Genomic DNA, 21,926 nt, shown 5'->3' with positions numbered 1-21,926 from the left:
TCAGTTAAATAGAGCTTTGATGGCGTTTAGAGGTACAGCTGCCCATGCAGCTTCAACACGATACCACAGTTCATCGAGAGTAGTGACTGGCGCATTGTGACGAGCCAGTTGCTCGGCCACCATTGACTAGACGTTTTCAATTGGTGAGAGATCTGGAGAATGTGTTGGCCAGGGCAGCAGTCGAGCATTTTCTGTATTCAGAAAGGCCCGTACAGAACTTGCAACACGCGGTCGTGCATTATCCTGCTGAAATGTAGAGTTTCGCAGGGATCGAATGAAGGGTAGAGCCACGGGTCGTAACACATCTGAAATGTAACGTCCACTGTTCAAAGTGCCGTCAATGCGAACTTGTAACCAATGGCACCACCTACCATCACGCCGGGTGATACGCCAGTATGGCGATGAGGAATACACGCTTCCAATGTGCGTTCACCGCGATGTCGCCAAACACGGATGCGACCATCATGATGCCGTAAACAGAATCTCGATTCATCCGAAAAAATGACGTTTTACCATTCGTGCACACAGGTTCGTCGTTGAGTACACCATCGCAGGCGCTCCTGCCTGTGATGCAGCGTCAAGGGTAACCGCAGCCGCGGTCTCCGAGCTGATAGTCCATGCTGCTTCAAACGTCGTCGAACTGTTCGTGCAGATGGTTGTTGTTTTGGAAACGTCCCCACCTGTTGACTCAGGGATCGAGACGTGGCTGCACGATCCGTTACAGCCATGCGGATAAGATGCCTGTCATCTCGACTGCTAGTGATACGAGGCCGTTGTGATCCAGCACGGCGTTCCGTATTACCCTCCTGAACCCACCGATTCCATATTCTGCTAACAGTCATTGAATCTCGACCAACGCGAGCAGCAATGTCGCGATACGATAAACCGCAATCGCGATAGGCTACAATCCGACCTTTATCAAAGTCGGAAACGTGATGGTACGCATCGCAACAACGTTTCCCCAGGCAACGCCGGTCAACTGCTGTTTTTGTATGAGAAATCGGTTGGAAACTTTCCTCGTGTCAGTACGTTGTAGGTGTCGCCACCGGCGCCAACCTTGTGTGAATGCTCTGAAAAGCTAAACATTTGCATATCAGACCATCTTCTTCCTGTCGGTTAAATTTCGCGTCTGTAGCACGTTATCTTCGTGGTGTAGCAATTTTAATGGCCAATAGTGTAGACCGCTGTGATGTAAAGGTGCCACAGGTGACCCCCAAAGCGGTTCCTCTATGAAATTAAATGGCACCTCAAGTTGTCGGGCCGTATGGCGAGTGACAGACAGCTCGGTATCCTGTCACTGTCTTCATCCTGGAATCTGGTTAACTGGAATATTTTTGTCTTCAGTGACGAGTGCCGCTTCGAACTGAGCTCCGATGACCAGCGTAGACGCGTCTGGAGATGCCAACCCGACAGTCGCCCATCATACGGCTCGACAACCAGCAGTAAAGGCCTGGGGTACCATTTCATTTCATAGCAGGAACCTTGCAGGACAATGGTACGTCGACGATATTCTACGTCCCGTTTTGTTGCTCTTCATGACAAGTCATCCTGGGCTTACATTTCAGCAAGATAATGCCTGCCCGCACACGGCGAGAGTTTCTACTACTTGTCTTCGTGCTTGCCATACCCTACCTTGCCCAGCAAGGTCGCTGACCTCTCCCCGACTGACAACGCTCGGAGCATTATGGGTAGGGTCCTCCAACCAGGTAGGTTTTCTGACGATCTAACGCACCAATTGGACAGAATCTGGCACCATATCCCTCAGGAGGGCATCCAACTACTCTATTCATCAGTGCCAAGCCGAATAACTGCTTGCATGAGGGACAGAGGTTGACCAAGAGCTTATTGGCCTGCTCAATTTATGAAACTCTATCTCTTGAATAAATCATCTACTTTTTCTGAAACACTGATCGTTTGTTTACCTGTACATGTACTTCACCTCTACCGATTCCCGTCCCATTCGGATAATTTCATCGTGATGCGTCTTTTTTTCTCAGAGTGTATATATTCCTTACAGATCATTACATTTAAGAGGCAAAATAATTTTACGCGGGTCCAAGTCGAGTGCGCAAACGTGCCCCGGGTATCGGGCATGGAGAAACAAAATTAGAGGCTTACTTACAGCAATTAACATGGTAAGAACAAAAGTCATGCTGGCAGTAATCAATTTCTATTTTTTTTTTTTTTAGGATATCACCTGGTGGCATACTATGGTGTACATAGACGTTTAAATCTTAAGTAAAGTCCTTTTCATCATCACTGTCTGAGTACCAGTTTATGCGCTCAAAAAATTATGTGTTCCCTGTGCCACAGTCGTTGCGATCAACCTGCCCCCCCCCCCCTCCTTCAAGAAAGGCAGTTCTTGATTTCTTCTTAATTGGTTGTATTGTTCTAAGCAGTAAGTACAAAGACAATTTTTCATTCTCATCAGATTGCTGCAGGTTATAAGAGGAAGGAAGAACTGAATGCGACATTCGTCGAGACGGGAGTGCATGCTAACAAATGCTTTGAAAGGACTAGTTTGTAAGAGGAGAGTGAGAGGAAGATGGAGATACAAGATCATGGACGACATCAGCGGAAATTTCACAGCCCTGTTACTATTTTAAAACCTGCCTTTGCGCCGAACACTAATGATGACATCAGAAGTAGGACTATCCACATCGTTCCTTGTTCTTCATTCAGCTATTTCTCCCCATTAATAGCCCTTGTGTCATGAAATTAATTCTTTCTGCTTGAGATTCATTAGGTTGAGATAGCTTCCTTAGCAATGTCAACCTTTCACTCTTCTCTGCTTTCATTTTTTTTTTATTGCGTTTCCAGCTGCTGTTGTCTCAAAGTTTCCTTGACTGACGTAACAGTGGTGCGTAACGTGCACCAACAGAACTGCGTAAACGTGCCCCATCACCACGTGTGAATTAGTTTCGAAACTACAGCAGTAATTTTCAGACTTTCAAATGACACAAATGTACCTTGTGAAGTAAAATTATCTCATGCACACGAACACATAATTTTTGTATTCGCATTCTAAAAGTTATGCACCATAAGAGCTTCGATATTTGAGTAACAAAATTTACTCACCTTGCGCAAAACCACAAATATGTTCTTTTCTCTAAGACTTTCACTCAACTGGTGCTGCGAAGTTTGTCAGATTCCTCATCAAATGGCAGTACTAATTTCCATTGCCGGCAACTCTCTAGCAAGAGTGGTTCTCGCAAAAAGTACTCTGTGGCTCAAATGGTTCTAAGCACTATGGGACTTAACATCTGAAGTCATCAGTCCCATAGACTTAGAACTACTTAAACCTAACTAACTAAGGATATCACACACATCCATGCCCAAGGCAGGATTCGAACCTGCGACCATAGCAGCAGCGCGGTTCCGGACTGAAGCGCCTAGAATCGCTCGGCCATTAGTACTCTGTGTAAAAATGTCCGTGCGTAAACGTGCACCGTCTCGTCTACGGATGGACAAGGAGGACATAACAAGAATACTAGCACATGCAAATGAGTCATTCTTCGCCAAGAGAAGTCTTTTATAATGTAGCGGACGAACAGAAATGACCGAGATAAAATCAGACTTCTGTGGAGTTTCTGTGTTTGTCGGCTTATCCTTTGTGCTATTGTGGCCCAGTATGTGTTACTGCCCATTCATCAATTTACGTTTGTGGGTTTGGTAAAACTATTTCACATCTAACCGTTTATCCGAGAGCCACGTATCTCCTAACTCTAAGTGATTTCGCGTGTAGCGCAATGTTCCGCTCTCTTGTCGCTGCCGCTTGTTTTCCGCCCACTAAACACAGTGAAGCGATACCAGTCGGAAATACACTTGAGCAGCAGACCAGGCTGTTCATCTTCCACTCTGTTATTGCATCAAATAGTTAAGCTGCGCTCGAGAAGCAGGGTTAACACTTTTCATACATCAGTTCTGGCCACATTATCCGCTGCGAAAATCCCAGATTTATACACTGAAGCTCCAGAGAAACTGGTATAGGCATGCGTACTCAAATACAGAGATATATAAAAAGGCAGAATACGTCACTGCGCTCGGCAACACCTATATAAGACAACAAGTGTCTGGCGCAGTTGTTAGATCGGTTACTGCTGCTGTAATCGCAGGTTAACAAAATTTAAGTGAGTTTGAATGTGGTGTTATAGTCGGCGCACGATCGATGGGACACAGCATCTCCGAGATAGCGATAAAGTTGGGATTTTCCCGTACGACCATTTCACGAGTGTACCTTGAATATCAGAAATGCGGTAAAACATCGAATTTCCGACATCGCTACGGCCAGAAAAAGATCCTGCAAGAACGAGAACGACGACTGAAGAGAATCATTCAACGTGACAGAGGTGCAACCCTTCCGCAAATTACTGCGGATTTCAATGTTCGGTCATCAACAAGTGTCAGCGTGCGAACCATTCAAAGAAACATCATCGACATAGGCTTCCGGAGGCGAAGGCCCACTTGTGTACCGATGATGACTGCAAACATTTTGCCTGGTCGTACAAGTCTCGTTTCAAATTGTATCTAGGGGACGGACGTGTACGGATAGAGAGACAGCCTCATGAATCCGTGGATCCTAAAAGTCAGCAGAGGACTGTTCAAGCTGGTGGAGACTCTGTAATGGTGTGGGGTGAGTGCAGTTGCAGTGATATGGGACTCCTGATACGTCTAGATAGGACTCTGACAGGTGACACGTGCGTAAACATCCTGTCTGATCACCTGCATCCATTCATGTCCACTGTGTATTCCGACCTACTTGGGCAGTTACAGCAGGACAATGCGGCATCCCATACGTCCTGAATTGCTACGGATTGGCTCCAGGAACACTTTTCTGAGTTTAAACACTTCCACTGGGTACCAAACTCTCCAGACATGAACATTATTGAGCATATCTGGGATACCTTGTAACGTGTTGTTCAGAAGTCTCCACCCCCTCGTACTCTTACGAATTTATGGACAGCCCTGCAGGATTCTTGGAGTCAGTTCCCTCCAGCACTACTTCAGACATTATTCGAGTCCATGCCACCCCGCGTTGCGGCACTTCTGCGTGCTCTCGGAGGCCCTACACGATATTAGGTAGATGTACCAGTTACTTTGGCTCGTCTGTGTACATTAGATCAGATTTTATGAATAAAAAGCAGATTCCACTTTCTTCTGCACATCGAATTTTTCTACAACAGCTAGTAACATTTCTCCATCGCTACAGTACGGCCAACGAGCTTTTGAACTTTTCCGAATAACGCCGTTCATCAAGCACGATCTAAGTATACGCTGAAAAATGCACTACTCAAAGCTGCACTACCCCTGTACTCGAAATTTCACTTTCTCATCCATCACCACACTCCACGAGCCGCATATGACCTTTCTGCTCCAACCTCGTTTCACTAAGCTCAGCTAACAACTGCTACTTATTAGTGACAATAGCATTTCTTGATGCTCAACGTACAACCGAAACTAGCCGCTAATCACTGTTTAATTTTGTTAGGACTGAGAGAGTAACACTCATAATGACTGCCCCTATCTCTCCCTGACCCAACAAAACATCTCTGACATACGCCGTCGTCTAGTATCATGTACTAGAAACCACTATAACAAAGCCCAACACTTAGGTCCAACCCTCGTTTCTTTTGGAAATCAGAATACATCGTTTGTAGGTACTTGTAGAAACAATTCTTAATCGTCGATACTTTGTTATATATACCTTTCTAGGTAAGCTACACAGTTATACACTTAGACGAATTGAAGAAAGAAGTTTGAACACCTGCCTAACACGATTTAGGTATAGGTCTGGCTTCAGAAACAGCTTGGTTCGTTGTGGGAATGGAAGTGGCGCTAAACTGGATTTTATGGTGTCGTTCAGAATGACAGTGGCCAATACAGTACCCTCCGCCACACACTATAAGGTGGGACTTTTCAAGTTTCCGCGACGGATCTGTTGCAAATACACTTCACGTGTCTTGCAGCAGTGACTGCAGCAACTACCACCACCTGAAGATATGGAGCATTTGCATCAAATGGTTCAAATGGCTCTGAGCACTATGGGACTTAACATTTGTGGTCATCAGTCCCCTAGAACTTAGAACTACTTAAACCTAACTAACCTAAGGACATCACACACATCCATGCCCGAGGCAGGATTCGAACCTGCGACTGTAGCGGCCGCGCGGTTCCAGACTGTAGCGCCTAGAACCGCATGGCCACTGCGGCCGGCGAGCATTTGCATCTATGAAATATTGTAAGATTTACACAATACGATCCGGCGGCAAACCTGAGAAGCGTATTTGCACTATGAGGTAGCTATTGGAGAACAGGCGTGGCTGCAGATATACACTCCTGGAAATTGAAATAAGAACACCGTGAATTCATTGTCCCAGGAAGGGGAAACTTTATTGACACATTCCTGGGGTCAGATACATCACATGATCACACTGACAGAACCACAGGCACATAGACACAGGCAACAGAGCATGCACAATGTCGGCACTAGTACAGTGTATATCCACCTTTCGCAGCAATGCAGGCTGCTATTCTCCCATGGAGACGATCGTAGAGATGCTGGATGTAGTCCTGTGGAACGGCTTGCCATGCCATTTCCACCTGGCGCCTCAGTTGGACCAGCGTTCGTGCTGGACGTGCAGACCGCGTGAGACGACGCTTCATCCAGTCCAAACATGCTCAATGTGGGACAGATCCGGAGATCTTGCTGGCCAGGGTATTTGACTTACACCTTCTAGAGCACGTTGGGTGGCACGGGATACATGCGGACGTGCATTGTCCTGTTGGAACAGCAAGTTCCCTTGCCGGTCTAGGATTGGTAGAACGATGGGTTCGATGACGGTTTGGATGTACCGTGCACTATTCAGTGTCCCCTCGACGATCACCAGTGGTGTACGGCCAGTGTAGGAGATCGCTCCCCACACCATGATGCCGGGTGTTGGCCCTGTGTGCCTCGGTCGTATGCAGTCCTGATTGTGGCGCTCACCTGCACGGCGCCAAACACGCATACGACCATCATTGGCACCAAGGCAGAAGCGACTCTCATCGCTGAAGACGACACGTCTCCATACGTCCCTCCATTCACGCCTGTCGCGACACCACTGGAGGCGGGCTGCACGATGTTGGGGCGTGAGCGGAAGACGGCCTAACGGTGTGCGGGACCGTAGCCCAGCTTCATGGAGACGGTTGCGAATGGTCCTCGCCGATACTCCAGGAGCAACAGTGTCCCTAATTTGCTGGGAAGTGGCGGTACGGTCCCCTACGGCACTGCGTAGGATCCTACGGTCTTGGCGTGCATCCGTGCGTCGCTGCGGTCCGGTCCCAGGTCGACGGGCACGTGCACCTTCCGCCGACCACTGGCGACAACATCGATGTACTGTGGAGACCTCACGCCCCACGTGTTGAGCAATTCGGCGGTACGTCCACCCGGCCTCCCGCATGCCCACTATACGCCCTCGCTCAAAGTCCGTCAACTGCACATACGGTTCAGGTCCACGCTGTCGCGGCATGCTACCAGTGTTAAAGACTGCGATGGAGCTCCGTATGCCACGGCAAACTGGCTGTCACTGACGGCGGCGGTGCACAAATGCTGCGCAGCTAGCGCCATTCGACGGCCAACACCGCGGTTCCTGGTGTGTCCGCTGTGCCGTGCGTGTGATCATTGCTTGTACAGCCCTCTCGCAGTGTCCGGAGCAAGTATGGTGGGTCTGACACACCAGTGTCAATGTGTTCTTTTTTCCATTTCCAGGAGTGTAGATGTAGATGCAGATGTCGGTTTTTTTAGAGCTGCAACAGAGAGTAACTGTCCCTTAACTGTTTTTCCAATACACATCAAATGACGCGACATACTCCAATACAGCCATTGAGGAGGTCAGAGAAACTGTATTAATTGATTGTGTTTTACATCAATGTTTCCAATCATGTGATCGGTGACACCACCTTCTTGGAAGACACAGTCCTCTCTTGGCAACAATGACTACACCCTGAATGAACACTGGTACCAAAATGTTTATAGTCTACATAATAGGGATAGTCTTAGGAACCTACTCCAAGTTTCCACTAGTCCATAGTCCACATGTTCTAACCCTTGCAACGCTGAACCCTTTCTTTCCAGTCATCAGTCGCACAGATTTCGATCATACAGTACTTCCTAGACCCATGTTGGGCTCACCGATGACCATCCCATCGACTTCGAAGACATTAGAGACGGATAACAAGCTGGCATTGGAGAAGAGAGCGGTGGAAAGGCAGCCGTGGCGTTTTCAGTGTAACCATCCAGGCATTCCCCTTAAATGTTTTAGTGAAACATCGGAAAACTTGTATGTAGACAGCCGGAGGGGAGCCTCATGATATTTGTACCACCTAGACACTGATAAAATTATGCAGGGATTTTACAAAAACACCAGAATAATAGATACTGGCAAAAAGCTGACACCAAAAATAGAAAGTAAAGCAAGGCTGCAGTATGTCACCCACACTGTTCAACATCTATCTCCATGACGTGCTCAGTGAACGGAGATGGACAGAATGCCACAAGATATAAGAATTGGACCAAGAAAATTTCTAACTACAATACTTTCTGCCGACGACCAGGCAATCATACAGGACAAGTGAAGACAAATCAGATACCTGTAAAATAAAATCTGAAGGTATCAGCAACAAAAACGAAAACAATGGCCTTTTAGGAAAGTATCCTAGAAGGTCTAAGATAATCATCAATAACATAATAATGGAACAGGTGTCCCATTTCCAGTGTGTAGGATTAGATATAACTTTTGAAGAAGAGAAAGGCATAAATAAGAAAATTAACGCCTATTAACACTTGTGTTAAAAAGAATATTGACGAGTAAAACTAGAAGAAAAACCCAAATGAAAAGTCATGCCACTAGCCACAGTTCTATACGGATCAGGAAGTTGGACCTCAAGAACAAGAGTCCTAAGACAACTTGAAACATTAGAAATTTAGTTCCTCAGGTCAGTGAAAGGCACCACAAGAAAAGACAGAATAAGAAATAAGGAAAGAACTGGTGTGGGGGGGGGGGGGGTGTACAGCCATCATTAACTGAAAAAGTAATTCAAAGAAAGCAGGACTGGAAAAAGCGTATGTCACCTGAGAGCATCCCTCGAAAAGCAGTGGAGTACAATCCTATTGGAAGAAGAAGTGTGGTAAGTGCGCAGAAGAGGCGGTGAGGTCGGAACAGCCCACTAGGCCTCTAATCCTGGGCTGGCAGAAGAAAAGAAAACAAAATCAGATTAACGTTGTGATGGTCTTTATTTGCTTTCAGTATCTTTGTGGTGTTCGGTATTAACTGTCCACGGGATACATTGATGTATATTTACATGTTCTCGCCGTGTGTTGATCAGTGTGACTTGCATTTTGTCGTGGTGTGTTGGATGGTTCAAACGAACGACGTCCACACTGCTTGTGTTAGGTGAAGCTTTTGTACTCTGGTTAGTTCTGTTTATCGTACGCACGGGTGTGTATTTTAGTTGTTCTCTTATTTTGCGGCTAAGGGAGAACGGACATGTTTTTGTTGTCGAGATTGTTTGCTGTCCTTAGTGGTTACACTGAGCTCTCACAGCAAAGACATACAGCGAGAAGTGTTCTAAATATATTAGAGGCAAATTAGCCGATAGCGTTGATTATTATGAAGGATACTGTCGTATGCTTGCGTTATGTTAGTTTTGATCAAGCTAGTACATGTTCAGTTGTAATTGGTTTAAGTCCATGTGAAAGTTATCTTAATAAAAATAATATGATTGTTGTTATTCATTCTACTCATAATACTCTCCATTTACAAATGTTTAGTTTACAATGTTAATGTAGAATACAGTCCGTTGCCTAAAGTTTTGTTTACAATGTAACAAACCATGTTTGTTGTACAACATAAATGAAAAGTGTTCAGTTTAGCAGTTTCTCAGCCGATGTCAGGACCTTACAAAATTTAGCATTATAACCGCTTAACCTGTAATATCGTCTAGTTAAATTATCTACTGTGCTTAACATTGTCCATTGTGTAAATTAAATTCAACCTTAAGAAACAAGTTTGATGCACAACACTCTATGCAAGTGGACAGTATCTTTGCTTAAAATGTCTGATTATTTAAGGACGAGTGTTCCTTATTCAACCTTAATGTGTGTTCTAGAAGGAAATAACGGAAGAATCCTTAGAATGAAAACTTTGATTAAGCAATGGCTAGTTCCGATTACCATAAGAGGGTGACCACCCGACGTATAATATTACGATAAATGCCTATAGGGACAATTCTAAGTGTCATTAAACACTGATTCTCTAGCTTCGAAAGCGGCCGCTGCTGTCTAACAATGTGCAGTGAATTTTAATAAACGTTATGTATGTAAGTATTTTGTTGTGTGTATCTCTCACATATGTAGCTATTTTGTTGTCAATGTAGTTTGTTAATCGCAGTGTGTGATGCCTCCCCATTTTATATTTTATGAGGCCAGAAATTTTGAACACTTTACTGAATTCTTATTCAGTCCGTTTTGTTCGAGTCTAGGATGTGAAACGTCCCTTTAGAAAAATTATACATGACTGTGCTTAAACTGACACACAATATTTTTTAGCGCAACGCAATCCGAATTTCAAAAATCCCTACAAAAGAATGGCCCCGACTAACATTAACCTATACCTTTCACAAATCACTTACCTCACAAAAATCTTCGTTACTCGAACTACTGCAATACAGCGAGCGCCACTACTGCCAGCTAAATAAAAGATTCAAACTACAGAAGGCACTAACTAATGATAGGCATAGTTAGCTAATGGAAGATTTTAATAGAGGACAATGTATTTACCTTAATAGTGTTGAAAAATCATAATATACAAAGCAGTTCATGACATCCAGTCTTACAAATTTCAAAACTCCGCCATTTCTCTCCCCACATCCACCACTGCTGGCGGTTCACCTCCAACTGCACAACGCTACGCGCTGTTAACATCCAGCTGCCCAACACTACAATGGCAGACAACAATGCAAAATAAACAATGTATTTACCTTAGTAGTGTTGAAAAATCATAATATACATAGCAGTTCATGACATCCAGTCTTACAAATTTCAAAACTCCGCCATTTCTCTCCCCACATCCACCACTGCTGGCGGCTCACCTCCAACTACACAATGCAACGCGCTGTTAACATCCAGCTGCCCAACACTACAATGGCAGACAACAATGCAAACTAGCCACAGACTGCACACAGCACAGCCAGTGATTTTCATACAGAGCGCTACGTAACGTTGCCAATAAGAAAACATAAACAGCCTACTTACATAGCCCCCATGCTCCCCACAAAAAATTTTACAAATTGTTTTGGGCAGTGGCCAATAATGATTTGATAAAATTTTTCATAATTACAATAACAAAGATATCAAATGCACACACTTATTGATACAATGTTGGTCAAAAGCTAAAATTTTCTCACAATCCATAAAGACAATCCTGATCATTCGTCACAGTAAAATTGCAGTGTTTTTCTGAATGTCTGAGCAGTAAAAGAAAATGCACACGGAAGTGGTGGATTTCCATGCAGTCTTGAAGAAGTAGTGTTGTCCTTCCAACGGAAAGACAGTGCTGACTCTCGACATGCAGACAGGTAATGGGCCACAACAGAGGAAACCCACAGCAGAGTCATTCGACGTTTTGAAGAATATTGGTAGGTAGGTCATCACAGAGCAGACCCACTGTAGTCCTGGTAGAGATTATGGTATTGGTAGCCACCAAAGGTGCAGACCCACTGCAGTCCTTGTAGAAATAATGGTATTCATGGATCATCGAAGGTGTAGACCCACTGTAGTCCTTGTAGAGATGGCCAGCAGCCATCTGCTGTGACTGTGCAGGTGCACAATCACCATTGAAGAGTCTTGCGGACAATATAGCAAGTCCATAACCACCACTTGTGCAAGCACAAAGTTTTTGGAATTGTCCTTAGAACCAGCAATGCTGTTATCCAGTCCCTTGCTGAGTTATTAACACACATGCAAACACTAACAGTCCCTACTTCTCACATACTGTCCACATACTATGACCAACAGAAACGAGTGCAGTGAAATGGAACTTACAAGTTAATAATATGATGAACTGGTGTCAATTACAATTTTACAACATAAGAATACAATGACAAAGGTACAAAATAAATCATTAAAGAACATAACAATACAGATAACATTTGTAGTACAGGCTTTACAAAAGAATCGAAATAACATATACGTCAGTGTTACAGGAATTATGACATGAGTACATACATAAAAGATCTGAATAACTTTCGAAACATCAACTTCACACATGAGCATTAAAACAGAACAGAATAAATAATGTCTAAACATCTTTACAAAGAAAATAACATATTATCAGAAAAATTCTACAACATAACACATTAAGACAGGAAAAACACAAATTCACATAGTGTAATAACACAAAAATACATGACAGGGTTTGTTTTCAGTGTGACGTTTGGTACTGAAGTCCACCCCAAAACTTCATTCCATATATCTTTCCTCTTATTTCAACATTTGTTTCCATCAAAAAAGTTCTATCCAAGCATGCTTTCTGTATTTATATGTTCACACATTTATTACCTCATTATTTATTTTCCATTGTCTTACCTCATCATTCATTTCCAAGAAAATCCTACCTAAACCTGTTGTCCCTAAACCCTACTTTTTTGTTCAAATCCTCTTTCAAAATACTTTTTTGGCCAAACCATTTTCTTATAGCTTCTCAATGCATTTCTTCCAATTCATCACAACTCGTTCTCTTATATAGCCTACCCCATCTTAAGCTAACTTAAATCTACTGAGCTCAGATATATATACTAAGGCACGAGGCAATGCAGAAGTACAAAACAATTAACACAAACAGCAATGACAAAAAAATGCCAATTTGCAAAGCAAGCAGCATTATAGAAATTAGCAAAGCAATTGCAATATTACAACTAATATAAGGCAATGTGCAGCAAACAAGAAAAATAAATCAGTAGTAAAACTGGCTTAACAGAGTAATACAAAGTGAAATTCAGTAGCACTATGCCTGGCAAACAGCAGCAGCAAATGCAATAACTTACATCTAAACATGACATAGCTCAAGCAGAAAAAATATTACAGTAAAAATGGCCATGTGTAATACCTATGTCACATCTTAACACTAGAGTGATGCATCACAAAAACTTACTCTGCAAGAAAGTTACCAAGTCATTAAAAAAATTATTTATGCAATTCCTGTGAAGGCAAATGTCTATTTGTGCTCTCTTTTTTCTAAGAAAGTACGCCATAAACGGATTCTTTACTGGGTCTGTAGACAGAAAATAGTGATATTAGTACATCTATTAAATTTTATAATAACCAATGCTGCAATGCAGCTAGAAACTAGATATTAAAGAAAATGAGCAAATATGTACAAAGGAAGGCATGAAACATCATTCATTAGCCATATGTCATTTCATAAGTTAGTAGAAATTCTCGTAGAAAGACACTTGTCATAATCGGGTTTGCAGATGTACGAATATTTCCCATCAATTCATAAGCATTTCAGTAAGTAGCACAAAGTACGGGTAATCATATGTTTTCAAGTAATGAGCGTGTCATATTTGCGATGCTTTCTACAAAGGAATGTCAATAGCGAGGTTAATGGTCTCTTTTTTTCCTCCACCTGTGCCTCTGAAAGGCACACACTAATGGCTTTTTCCCAGGCGACTATCGCGCAGCTGGGTGCCCACTACGCATTACGTGAAGGTCACTTAACTCTCCTACCGAAATATTTATGACAGCAGTTTGCACTACGGTGACAGTCTCATATAAAAAATTTCACAGGTTGAGAATTTGCGTTACAAATCTGTAGAAACAAATTCCTGTAAATATAACAGTGTCCAAAAAATTTTCACCAGCATAGTGATACATTCTCGCATATACACACATTTCGTAACTCTTAAAGTACGATTCTCGGTTTCCAACATCCTTTTCCACAAATCAGAGTCCCTAACCACTACTCATTATTCCTTACCTTATTACACATATACAGATTTGTCAACACTTCTTCACTATTTCACCATAAAAAATACGTAGCATAATCAAATTCCTTATACAGTATCAGCTTATTGATCATAAACATACCTCAACAGCATAATACACATTGTCATCATAATGATAACATCATAAAAACTCAGCCAAATCTCAAAAACGTCATAGCTTTCTGCAATAATTTCAAAACCTAAAGAAAATTCTCTGCTCATTTCAATAGTGTCATCTACCTCAAATGTACTTTACAAATCATGATGTCATACCAAATACATCATTCAAAGCTCTCACAGTATCACAATGATTCTGAAAAAAGTATGAACAGTTCACAAAGTACAGACAAAATACAATTTCATAAGTAGTTATGTAAACATCTGTCACTGATGTAGTAAAAATTTGTTTCTCTGTTAAATAATCAAATAGCTGTGTAATTCTGTGGTAGAGAAATATGGTACCTATGTGTAAAGTTGTATAAGCAAATACCATATTAGCTAGGGCTCCTTGTGCTTGCAAAACACATGGTACACAAAGTAAGCGTGTACCCCCCTGAGGATTAATGTAATTATATCCTCAGGTGTTACAGATTACAGCAATGGAATGAAATGTATCACAGAAAACCTTTGTATCATTGTACTTCAAATATCTTTAAAAATAAATGATTTAAGTGCAAAATTAATCACTCAAATACGTGTCCTGTAGCGCTAGATGTACGTCTTGCTGTAAGATAATCTCTGTGGAAGTGTCGTAGTTATTGTCCTCCGAAAGCTAAGTTCTGCAGAAGCCAATGTACTTACCTCATGATAAACAAAAGTGAAATGCTTTGCGTATAGATATCTTAGTTATTACACTTATTGCCGTGATGAAGAAAGTACTGTGCTGTAACGTATTGTTGGGCTACTGAAAAGGCAGTCTGATTGTAGCTATACCACAAAAGTTACTACTAAAACATGTTTTACTTTCCAGAATAATACAGAAAAACTGTGCAGATATAAAACAGAAACACTGCAAAAGCAACATTGTAAATTGTCACTCATTAGTAGCGTCGTGTTAAAATCGTGTAGCTGTCACATAAACTAACCACTGTCTCATCTGGTATCTCACAGAAAGTACTTTAAATCCAGAATGTATTTTCAAGTAAACCAAACTGTTACATTAAAATCTCATTAGCAGTACCAGTATATGTTCTAAGTATGTGATCCTTATAGTCGTTACGTAATCGTGCAACTAACAAGCAAGAATGTACACACACAATAACACTGTGTCGTCTGTTCACTATAACAATGCATTTGTAATTACTGTTTAAATAAGTTCTCTTCCTTCTTGACTGAATATTTAACTTCAAACATTGTTGCATGTTAACGGATTATAAGTCTGACAAACCATACTAGTAATGTAAAGTGAAAAGTTATATGGCAAAGACAAAGTTAAAAAGCAGATTATCTTTCAATAAACGGTTTTACATGTGAAATGTGGTGCAAGCCTTTACGCTTCCTACTATGCAGAGCTCCAGCTTCACCAGAATTATCATGTGGTATATGGTACATCGGTAAAGAATGCTCAAATTTTTCTCAAGGTTAGCGTGTTTCTCTGAACCAGCCAGCACACGTGGCTGCCTGCGGTGCGAGTCATTGTGTCTTTGTTGGCGCGTGTCATTATTGGGATTTGGGGATCTAACTTCTACAAATTCACCTTGTCGAGAGTGCCCTGCTCCGTTTGAATCCCGCCAGTTCTGATGCAATTCAGGTCTGTCGTTAGGATCATATCGTCTGTCGTCATGTCGGTAGATTCCATAGTTTCTTTCTTGTCGGTCACGTGGTGGAGAATTTCTCCCTGAATCATAACTGCGCGCTGGACCGTTGCATCTAAAGTTATTCTTTCTCCCTTGATAATAATTATTTTGGTTCCCATATTGTCTGTTTCTCTGATTGTCTCTGTGATAGTCATTACTGCAGAGAGGTGATCTTTCCCTGTAATTATTACTACTCTGCCAACGGTTGTCTTACGGGTGGTGTCTGTTTTGGTCACGATTTACGTTGTAAGAATAGCCTTGTCGTGTATTATTTCTGTCATCACGGAATTGTGACAGATGTGACCTGTAATTGTTGTGCTCCTGTTTTCGCGTTCCTCGATTGTCAGTGTCAATTTCCAGTTCTTGTAAGAGTCCCTGAAACGCTTCAATGTCGTCTTTGCAACGTCCTGCTACAATTATTTGTCGTAATTGTTCAGGCACTTTGATTAAGCAGATACAGATGAGTTCTGAGGGGCTGTATGGGTTTGAAAGATACTGATTCTTATGCAACATTTCTTCAAAATATTTCATGAGACTGGAAATTTCAGATTGTTCGAAACATTTCATCATTATGATGCTATGTTTTACTCGGTCTTGTGTAGCTTGAGACCAATACGCTGAGAGGAAGGCATGATAAAATTCTCCTTCACTGTGACAATCGTGAATGACCGATCGCATTCTTACAGCTGGTTCATTCTCTAAGTAGGCACACATAAATTCTAACCTGTGCTCCAATGACCAGTTGGGAGGAAAACAATGAGAGAATTGATGAAGCCATGCTTGTGGATGAATGTCGTTGTCAGAATTCTTAAATGTTTTGAATTTATGTGTAGTAAAGAACAGCTTATAGTCAAAATCATCGTGTCGGCGAGTGCGAGTCGCACGTCGCTCGTTGTTACTTCGTTTCGGCGGTTCCATCTCAAAATCCAACGCGCCTTGCCAATTTCTTTCATAATTTCCAAAGTGTCCTGTGTTGTTATTTTGTGGTTGTTCCGTATTTCTATGTCCCTCTTCCCATACTCGAGCGCGAGTGTCCTCTGAAATATGTAATTTTTGTATTACTTGTGCCAACTGATCTTTTACTTCCCGGATTTCTCTTTTGTACTGTGTATTGATTTGATTTTGATTTTGTTTGAATTTTCTAATTTGTTCATACTCTTCAGTGTCCGTGAAGGCTACAGGTCTTGTGCCATTCAAACCATCATCTACCTTTGTAGATAAGTTAGTGAACTGATCCGAAAGTTCGGCTACTTTCTCCGATATTGTACTTATTTCCTCAGTGTGTTTTTCTGAACCAAGTTTCAGAGTGTCCATTTGTGTTGAAATCGTATCTACTGTGTCCTTTAAGTTTTCCTGAGTTTTTGCAAGTTGCGTAAAATCGGTAGATGCAACTGAGTCAATTTTAGCTTGCAAGGTGTCGTGATTTTCATGAACAATAGTTTGCAGTTCTTTTATGGCTGCTTCGTCATTCTGTAATGCATTTTCATGACGCGAAAAAATAGGTTGGAAATGCTCACAAATTTGTGTTTTTTACGTCATTACAGACTTTTTGACGATTCGATTCGATTTTAAGTAACTCAGCAGTTAAACCTTCACGTGTTTGTTCAAGTGTGGTATCTAACATTCGAAGATTTTCTTCCATCGTGTCTAACATTTGAAGATTTTGTTCCATTGTGTCTAACTATTGCTGTGTTTGTCTCTGATTTTGTTTCATTTGTTGCATTAATTGCAATAATAATGTGTTTGTGTCTGGAATCTGTTCCTCTATGCTTTTCAGCAGTGAATTTGCACCGGCATCATTCACATTTTGACAAGCGGAAAATGTGTCTTGACTTATTTGAGAAAACGGTGAGGACCCAAAACCTGAATCTACAGTATTTGCGATATTGTGTCCTGTCATTTCGGATTCCTGAGGCGAGCTATTGCCGACCTATCGATCGATAATGCTTCTCTGTTCACTAATTGTTTCACTGTCTACGCCATTATTTGCCGCCCGCTCCATTTCCCTATGCAGAACTACCAAATTACTACTTTGAATGTCTGTTAATTCATTACACAGTGGTGCTGATAAGCTACGCTCGTCGTCAGTATTATATCTCAGTTTACTTTGGAGCCTAGTGTTATGTTTTTCACACGCCATTATTGACACAATATTTCACACGATAACACAGAAAAGCACAATTTGAAGAGCAAAAATAAGAGAACACCATTAACATAGCACTGAAAATAATATCTAATTAATTGCAAGCGCAGCTGCAAAATACTTGGTGCAAATCTACATGCATGCCACAACTGTTTTACTGTACAACAATGAAAGACTGCAACTACAAAGGAGATTCTCTCTACAATGACACACTAGCAATAAAAAAAGCTACACTAATTACAAGAACTACAAGAAAAAATTCAGAAGATTCCAGTGAGGTATCCTGGCAGGGTCGCCATATGAAACGTCCCCTTAGAAAAATTATACATGACTGTGCTTAAACTGACACACAATATTTTTTAGCACAACGCAATCTGACTTTCAAAAATCCCTGCAAAAGAATGGCCCCGACTAACATTAACCTATACCTTTCACAAATCACTTACCTCACAAAAATCTTCGTTACTCGAACTACTGCAATACAGCGAGCACCACTACTGTCAGCTAAATAAAAGATTCAACATACAGAAGGCACTAACTACTGATATGCATAGTTAGCAAATGAAAGATTTTAATAGAGAACAAACAATGTATTTACCTTAATAGTGTTGAAAAATCACAATATACATAGCAGTTCATGACATCCAGTCTTACAAATTTCAAAACTCCGCCATTTCTCTCCCCACATCCACCACTGCTGGCGGCTCACCTCCAACTGCACAACACTACGCGCTGTTCACATCCAGGTGCCCAACACTACAATGGCAGACAACAATGCAAACTAGCCACAGACTGCACACAGCACAGCCAGTGATTTTCATACAGAGTGCTACATAACATTGCCAATAAGAAAACATAAACAGCCTACTTACAGATGTTGCTCGATGTGGTGCTTTTTCTTTTGGGTTTTAAAAGTTGTCATATCAGTGCCAGTTGAAGTTAGATCATATTGGTGTTTCAGAGCTTCCGCTTTCCATCGGTCTCGTACTCTCCGCAGCTGTGGGGTGCTACCCACGCCGACGTCGTCGTTATGGTCAGGTTTTCAAACCTGGCACTTGGCTCACTCGAGGGATGTCAGGTGTAACTAATTGGCGCCACATCGCAAGACTTGCTTAAGATGGGAAAAATAAGAGAAACTGAAATAAAAATTTGTTTCAGCCTAACCACCCTCAGTAGTAAACTGCCCAATCTTCCACTCCCCAACTACGTTCCCTGGCGCCACAGGTTTCTTGCGGTACCGTACTCTTATTCATGTCATTTATGATGAACCAGTGGAAAGGTGTCAAACTACAAATCTTAAGATTCGGCATTGCATATCAAGTTGTCCTTACCTTTGTGTCTGGTTCTTATCTACATCTACATCCATATTCCGCAAGCCACCTGACGGTGTGTGTCGGATGGTACTTCGAGTACCTCAATCGGTTCTCCCTTCTATTCCAGTTTCGTATTTTTCGTGGAAAGAAAGATTGTCTGTATGCCTCTGTGTGTGATCTAATCTCTCTGATTTTATCCTCATGGTCTCTTCGTGAAATATACATAGGAGGGAGCAATATACTGCTTGACTCCTCGGTGAAGGTATGTTCTCGTAACTTCAACAAAAGCCCGTACCGAGCTACTGAGCGTCTCTCCTGCAGTCTTCCACTGGAGTTTACCTATCATCTCCGTAACGCTTTCGCGATTACTATATGATCCTGTAACGAAGCGCGCTGCTCTCCATTGGATCTTCTGTGTCTTCTGTCAACGCTATCTGGTACGGATCCCACACTGGCGAGCAATATTCAAGCAGCGGGTGAACAAGTGTACTGTAACATATTTCCTTTGTTTTAGGATTGCATTTCCTTAGGATTCTTCCAATGAATCTCATTCTGGCATCTGCTTTACCGACAATCAACTTTATACGATTATTCCATTTTAAATCACTCCTAATGCCTACTCCCAGATAATTTATGGAATTAACTGATTCCAGTTGCTGACCTGCTATATTGTAGGTAGATGATAAAGGACCTTTCTGTCTATGTATTCGCAGCACATTACAGTTGTCTACAATGATATTCAATTGCCATTCCCTGCACCATGCATCAATTCGTTGTAGATCCTCCTGCATTTCACTACAATTTTCCATTGTTACAACCTCTCTATATACTACAGCATCATCCGCAAAAAGCCTCAGTGAACTTTCGATGTTATCCACAAGGTAATTTATATATATTGTGAATAGCAACGGTCCTAAGACACTCCCTTGCGGCACACCTGAAATCACTCTTACTTCGGAAGACTTCTCTCCATTGAGAATGACATGCTGCCTTCTGTTATCTAGGAACTCTTCAATCCAATCACTCAATTGATCTGACAGTCCATATACTCTTACTTTGTTCATTAAACGACTGGGGGGAACTGTATCAAACGCCTTGCGGAAGTCAAGAAACGCGGCATCTACCTGGGAACACGTGTCTATGGTCCTCTGAGTCTCGTGGACGAATAGCGCGAGCTGGGTTTCACAAGATCGTCGTTTTCGAAACCCATGCTCTTTCCTACAGAGTAGATTTCTAGTCTCCAGAAAAGTCATTATACTCGAACATAAGGTAAGGTCTTGCGATGATCGGCGTATGTGAGAAATGCCAGACTGCACCTTGGTTTCAGATTCTTCTTCTTCCGTATCTGGATGCACCAATTATATCTTCCCTTCACAGTAATTAGCAACGTAGTTTGCTTTGCCATTGACTTTCAAAATATCATCTTTAGTGCATGTTATAGACAAATATGGGCAAATCAGTAGGTGGTCCAAGTCCTGTATTGCTCCGCATTCACACCTATCGCTATCACTGTAACCCCATTAAAATAGGTTTGATTTGCACCCAGTTACTCCAGTGCGCAGCCAGTTTAATGACCTCCAAGTTGTAAAAGGTAGTTGAAATCCTGCAAATCCCTCCTCAAGTAGTTCCATTGTGAAGTGTGACACCATTTCTTCCCAAAGAGATAGCCGCCTTGCGACGGGCTTGGTGGCGAGCTCTTCAGTAGTTTCAATGAAACTCCTGCGGGATTTCAGACGGACACGTTGTTTTCGGTGCATATGCATCGGGTGTCGAGGATCATTCTTTTGCCTGCGGATAGTGGGTGGTGCTATGCCTATGATGGGATAAATGATGTCTGTGGGAGTTGGTTTGAGGCATCCTGTGGCAATACGTACAGTTTCGTTTACGGCGACGTCAACTTGCTTAGAGTGAGCAGAGTTCCTCCAAACTGGCGCCGCATATTCCGCTGCTGAGATACTCAGCACCATACCCGTGGTGCGCAAAACATGTGGTTGAGCTCCCCACGATGAACCTGTTAGCTTCCGCAGTATGTTGTTCCTGGCACAGACCTTTTTTTTAGTGTTGTGACAGTGCTGCTTAAAAGAAAGTGCTCTGTCCAATGTTACTCCCAGGTATTTTGGGCTGTTTGTATGTTCCAGCTCTTCACCTTGCCACATGACTCGGAGATTCCGTTTGGCTTGTTTGTTCCTAAGATGGAAGGCCGATACTTGAGATTTACTAGGGTTTGGTTTGAGATTATTGCCGTCGTAATAGGTAGCAAGTTCTGTTAAGGCTCCTGTGAGATTCTGTGGGGCGGCTGGTGGGATTAATACTTGTTAATTAAATGTTTGGTTTGTAATGTAAAATACATGCATTTCCCGGCCGATGCACCAATTGTGGGGCGGCGGGTTGATTTTATGCTGTTATTTAAATGTAGAATGTAATGTAGTAAAGAATGCAGAAAAGATGCATTTCCCGGCCAATTAACCATATACGGGGCGGCGGGTGGAATTAATTGTTATAAAAATGTTCCTATTATTTATGCTGTTGTTTTGCCGTTCTCAACACTGGCTCTCTAACTACAATTTTGGCAACCAGAAAGTGATTAGCAAAACGTGAAGCCTGTAATTAGAATTCCTAGTGCCCACTTCATCTGAGAAAAACACTTACAGC

Source organism: Schistocerca piceifrons, chromosome 3 (genome assembly GCF_021461385.2).
Source record: "Schistocerca piceifrons isolate TAMUIC-IGC-003096 chromosome 3, iqSchPice1.1, whole genome shotgun sequence".
Taxonomy (NCBI): domain Eukaryota; kingdom Metazoa; phylum Arthropoda; class Insecta; order Orthoptera; family Acrididae; genus Schistocerca; species Schistocerca piceifrons.
The sequence above is the reverse complement of the archived record's forward strand: the minus strand, read 5'-3'. Positions refer to the sequence as shown.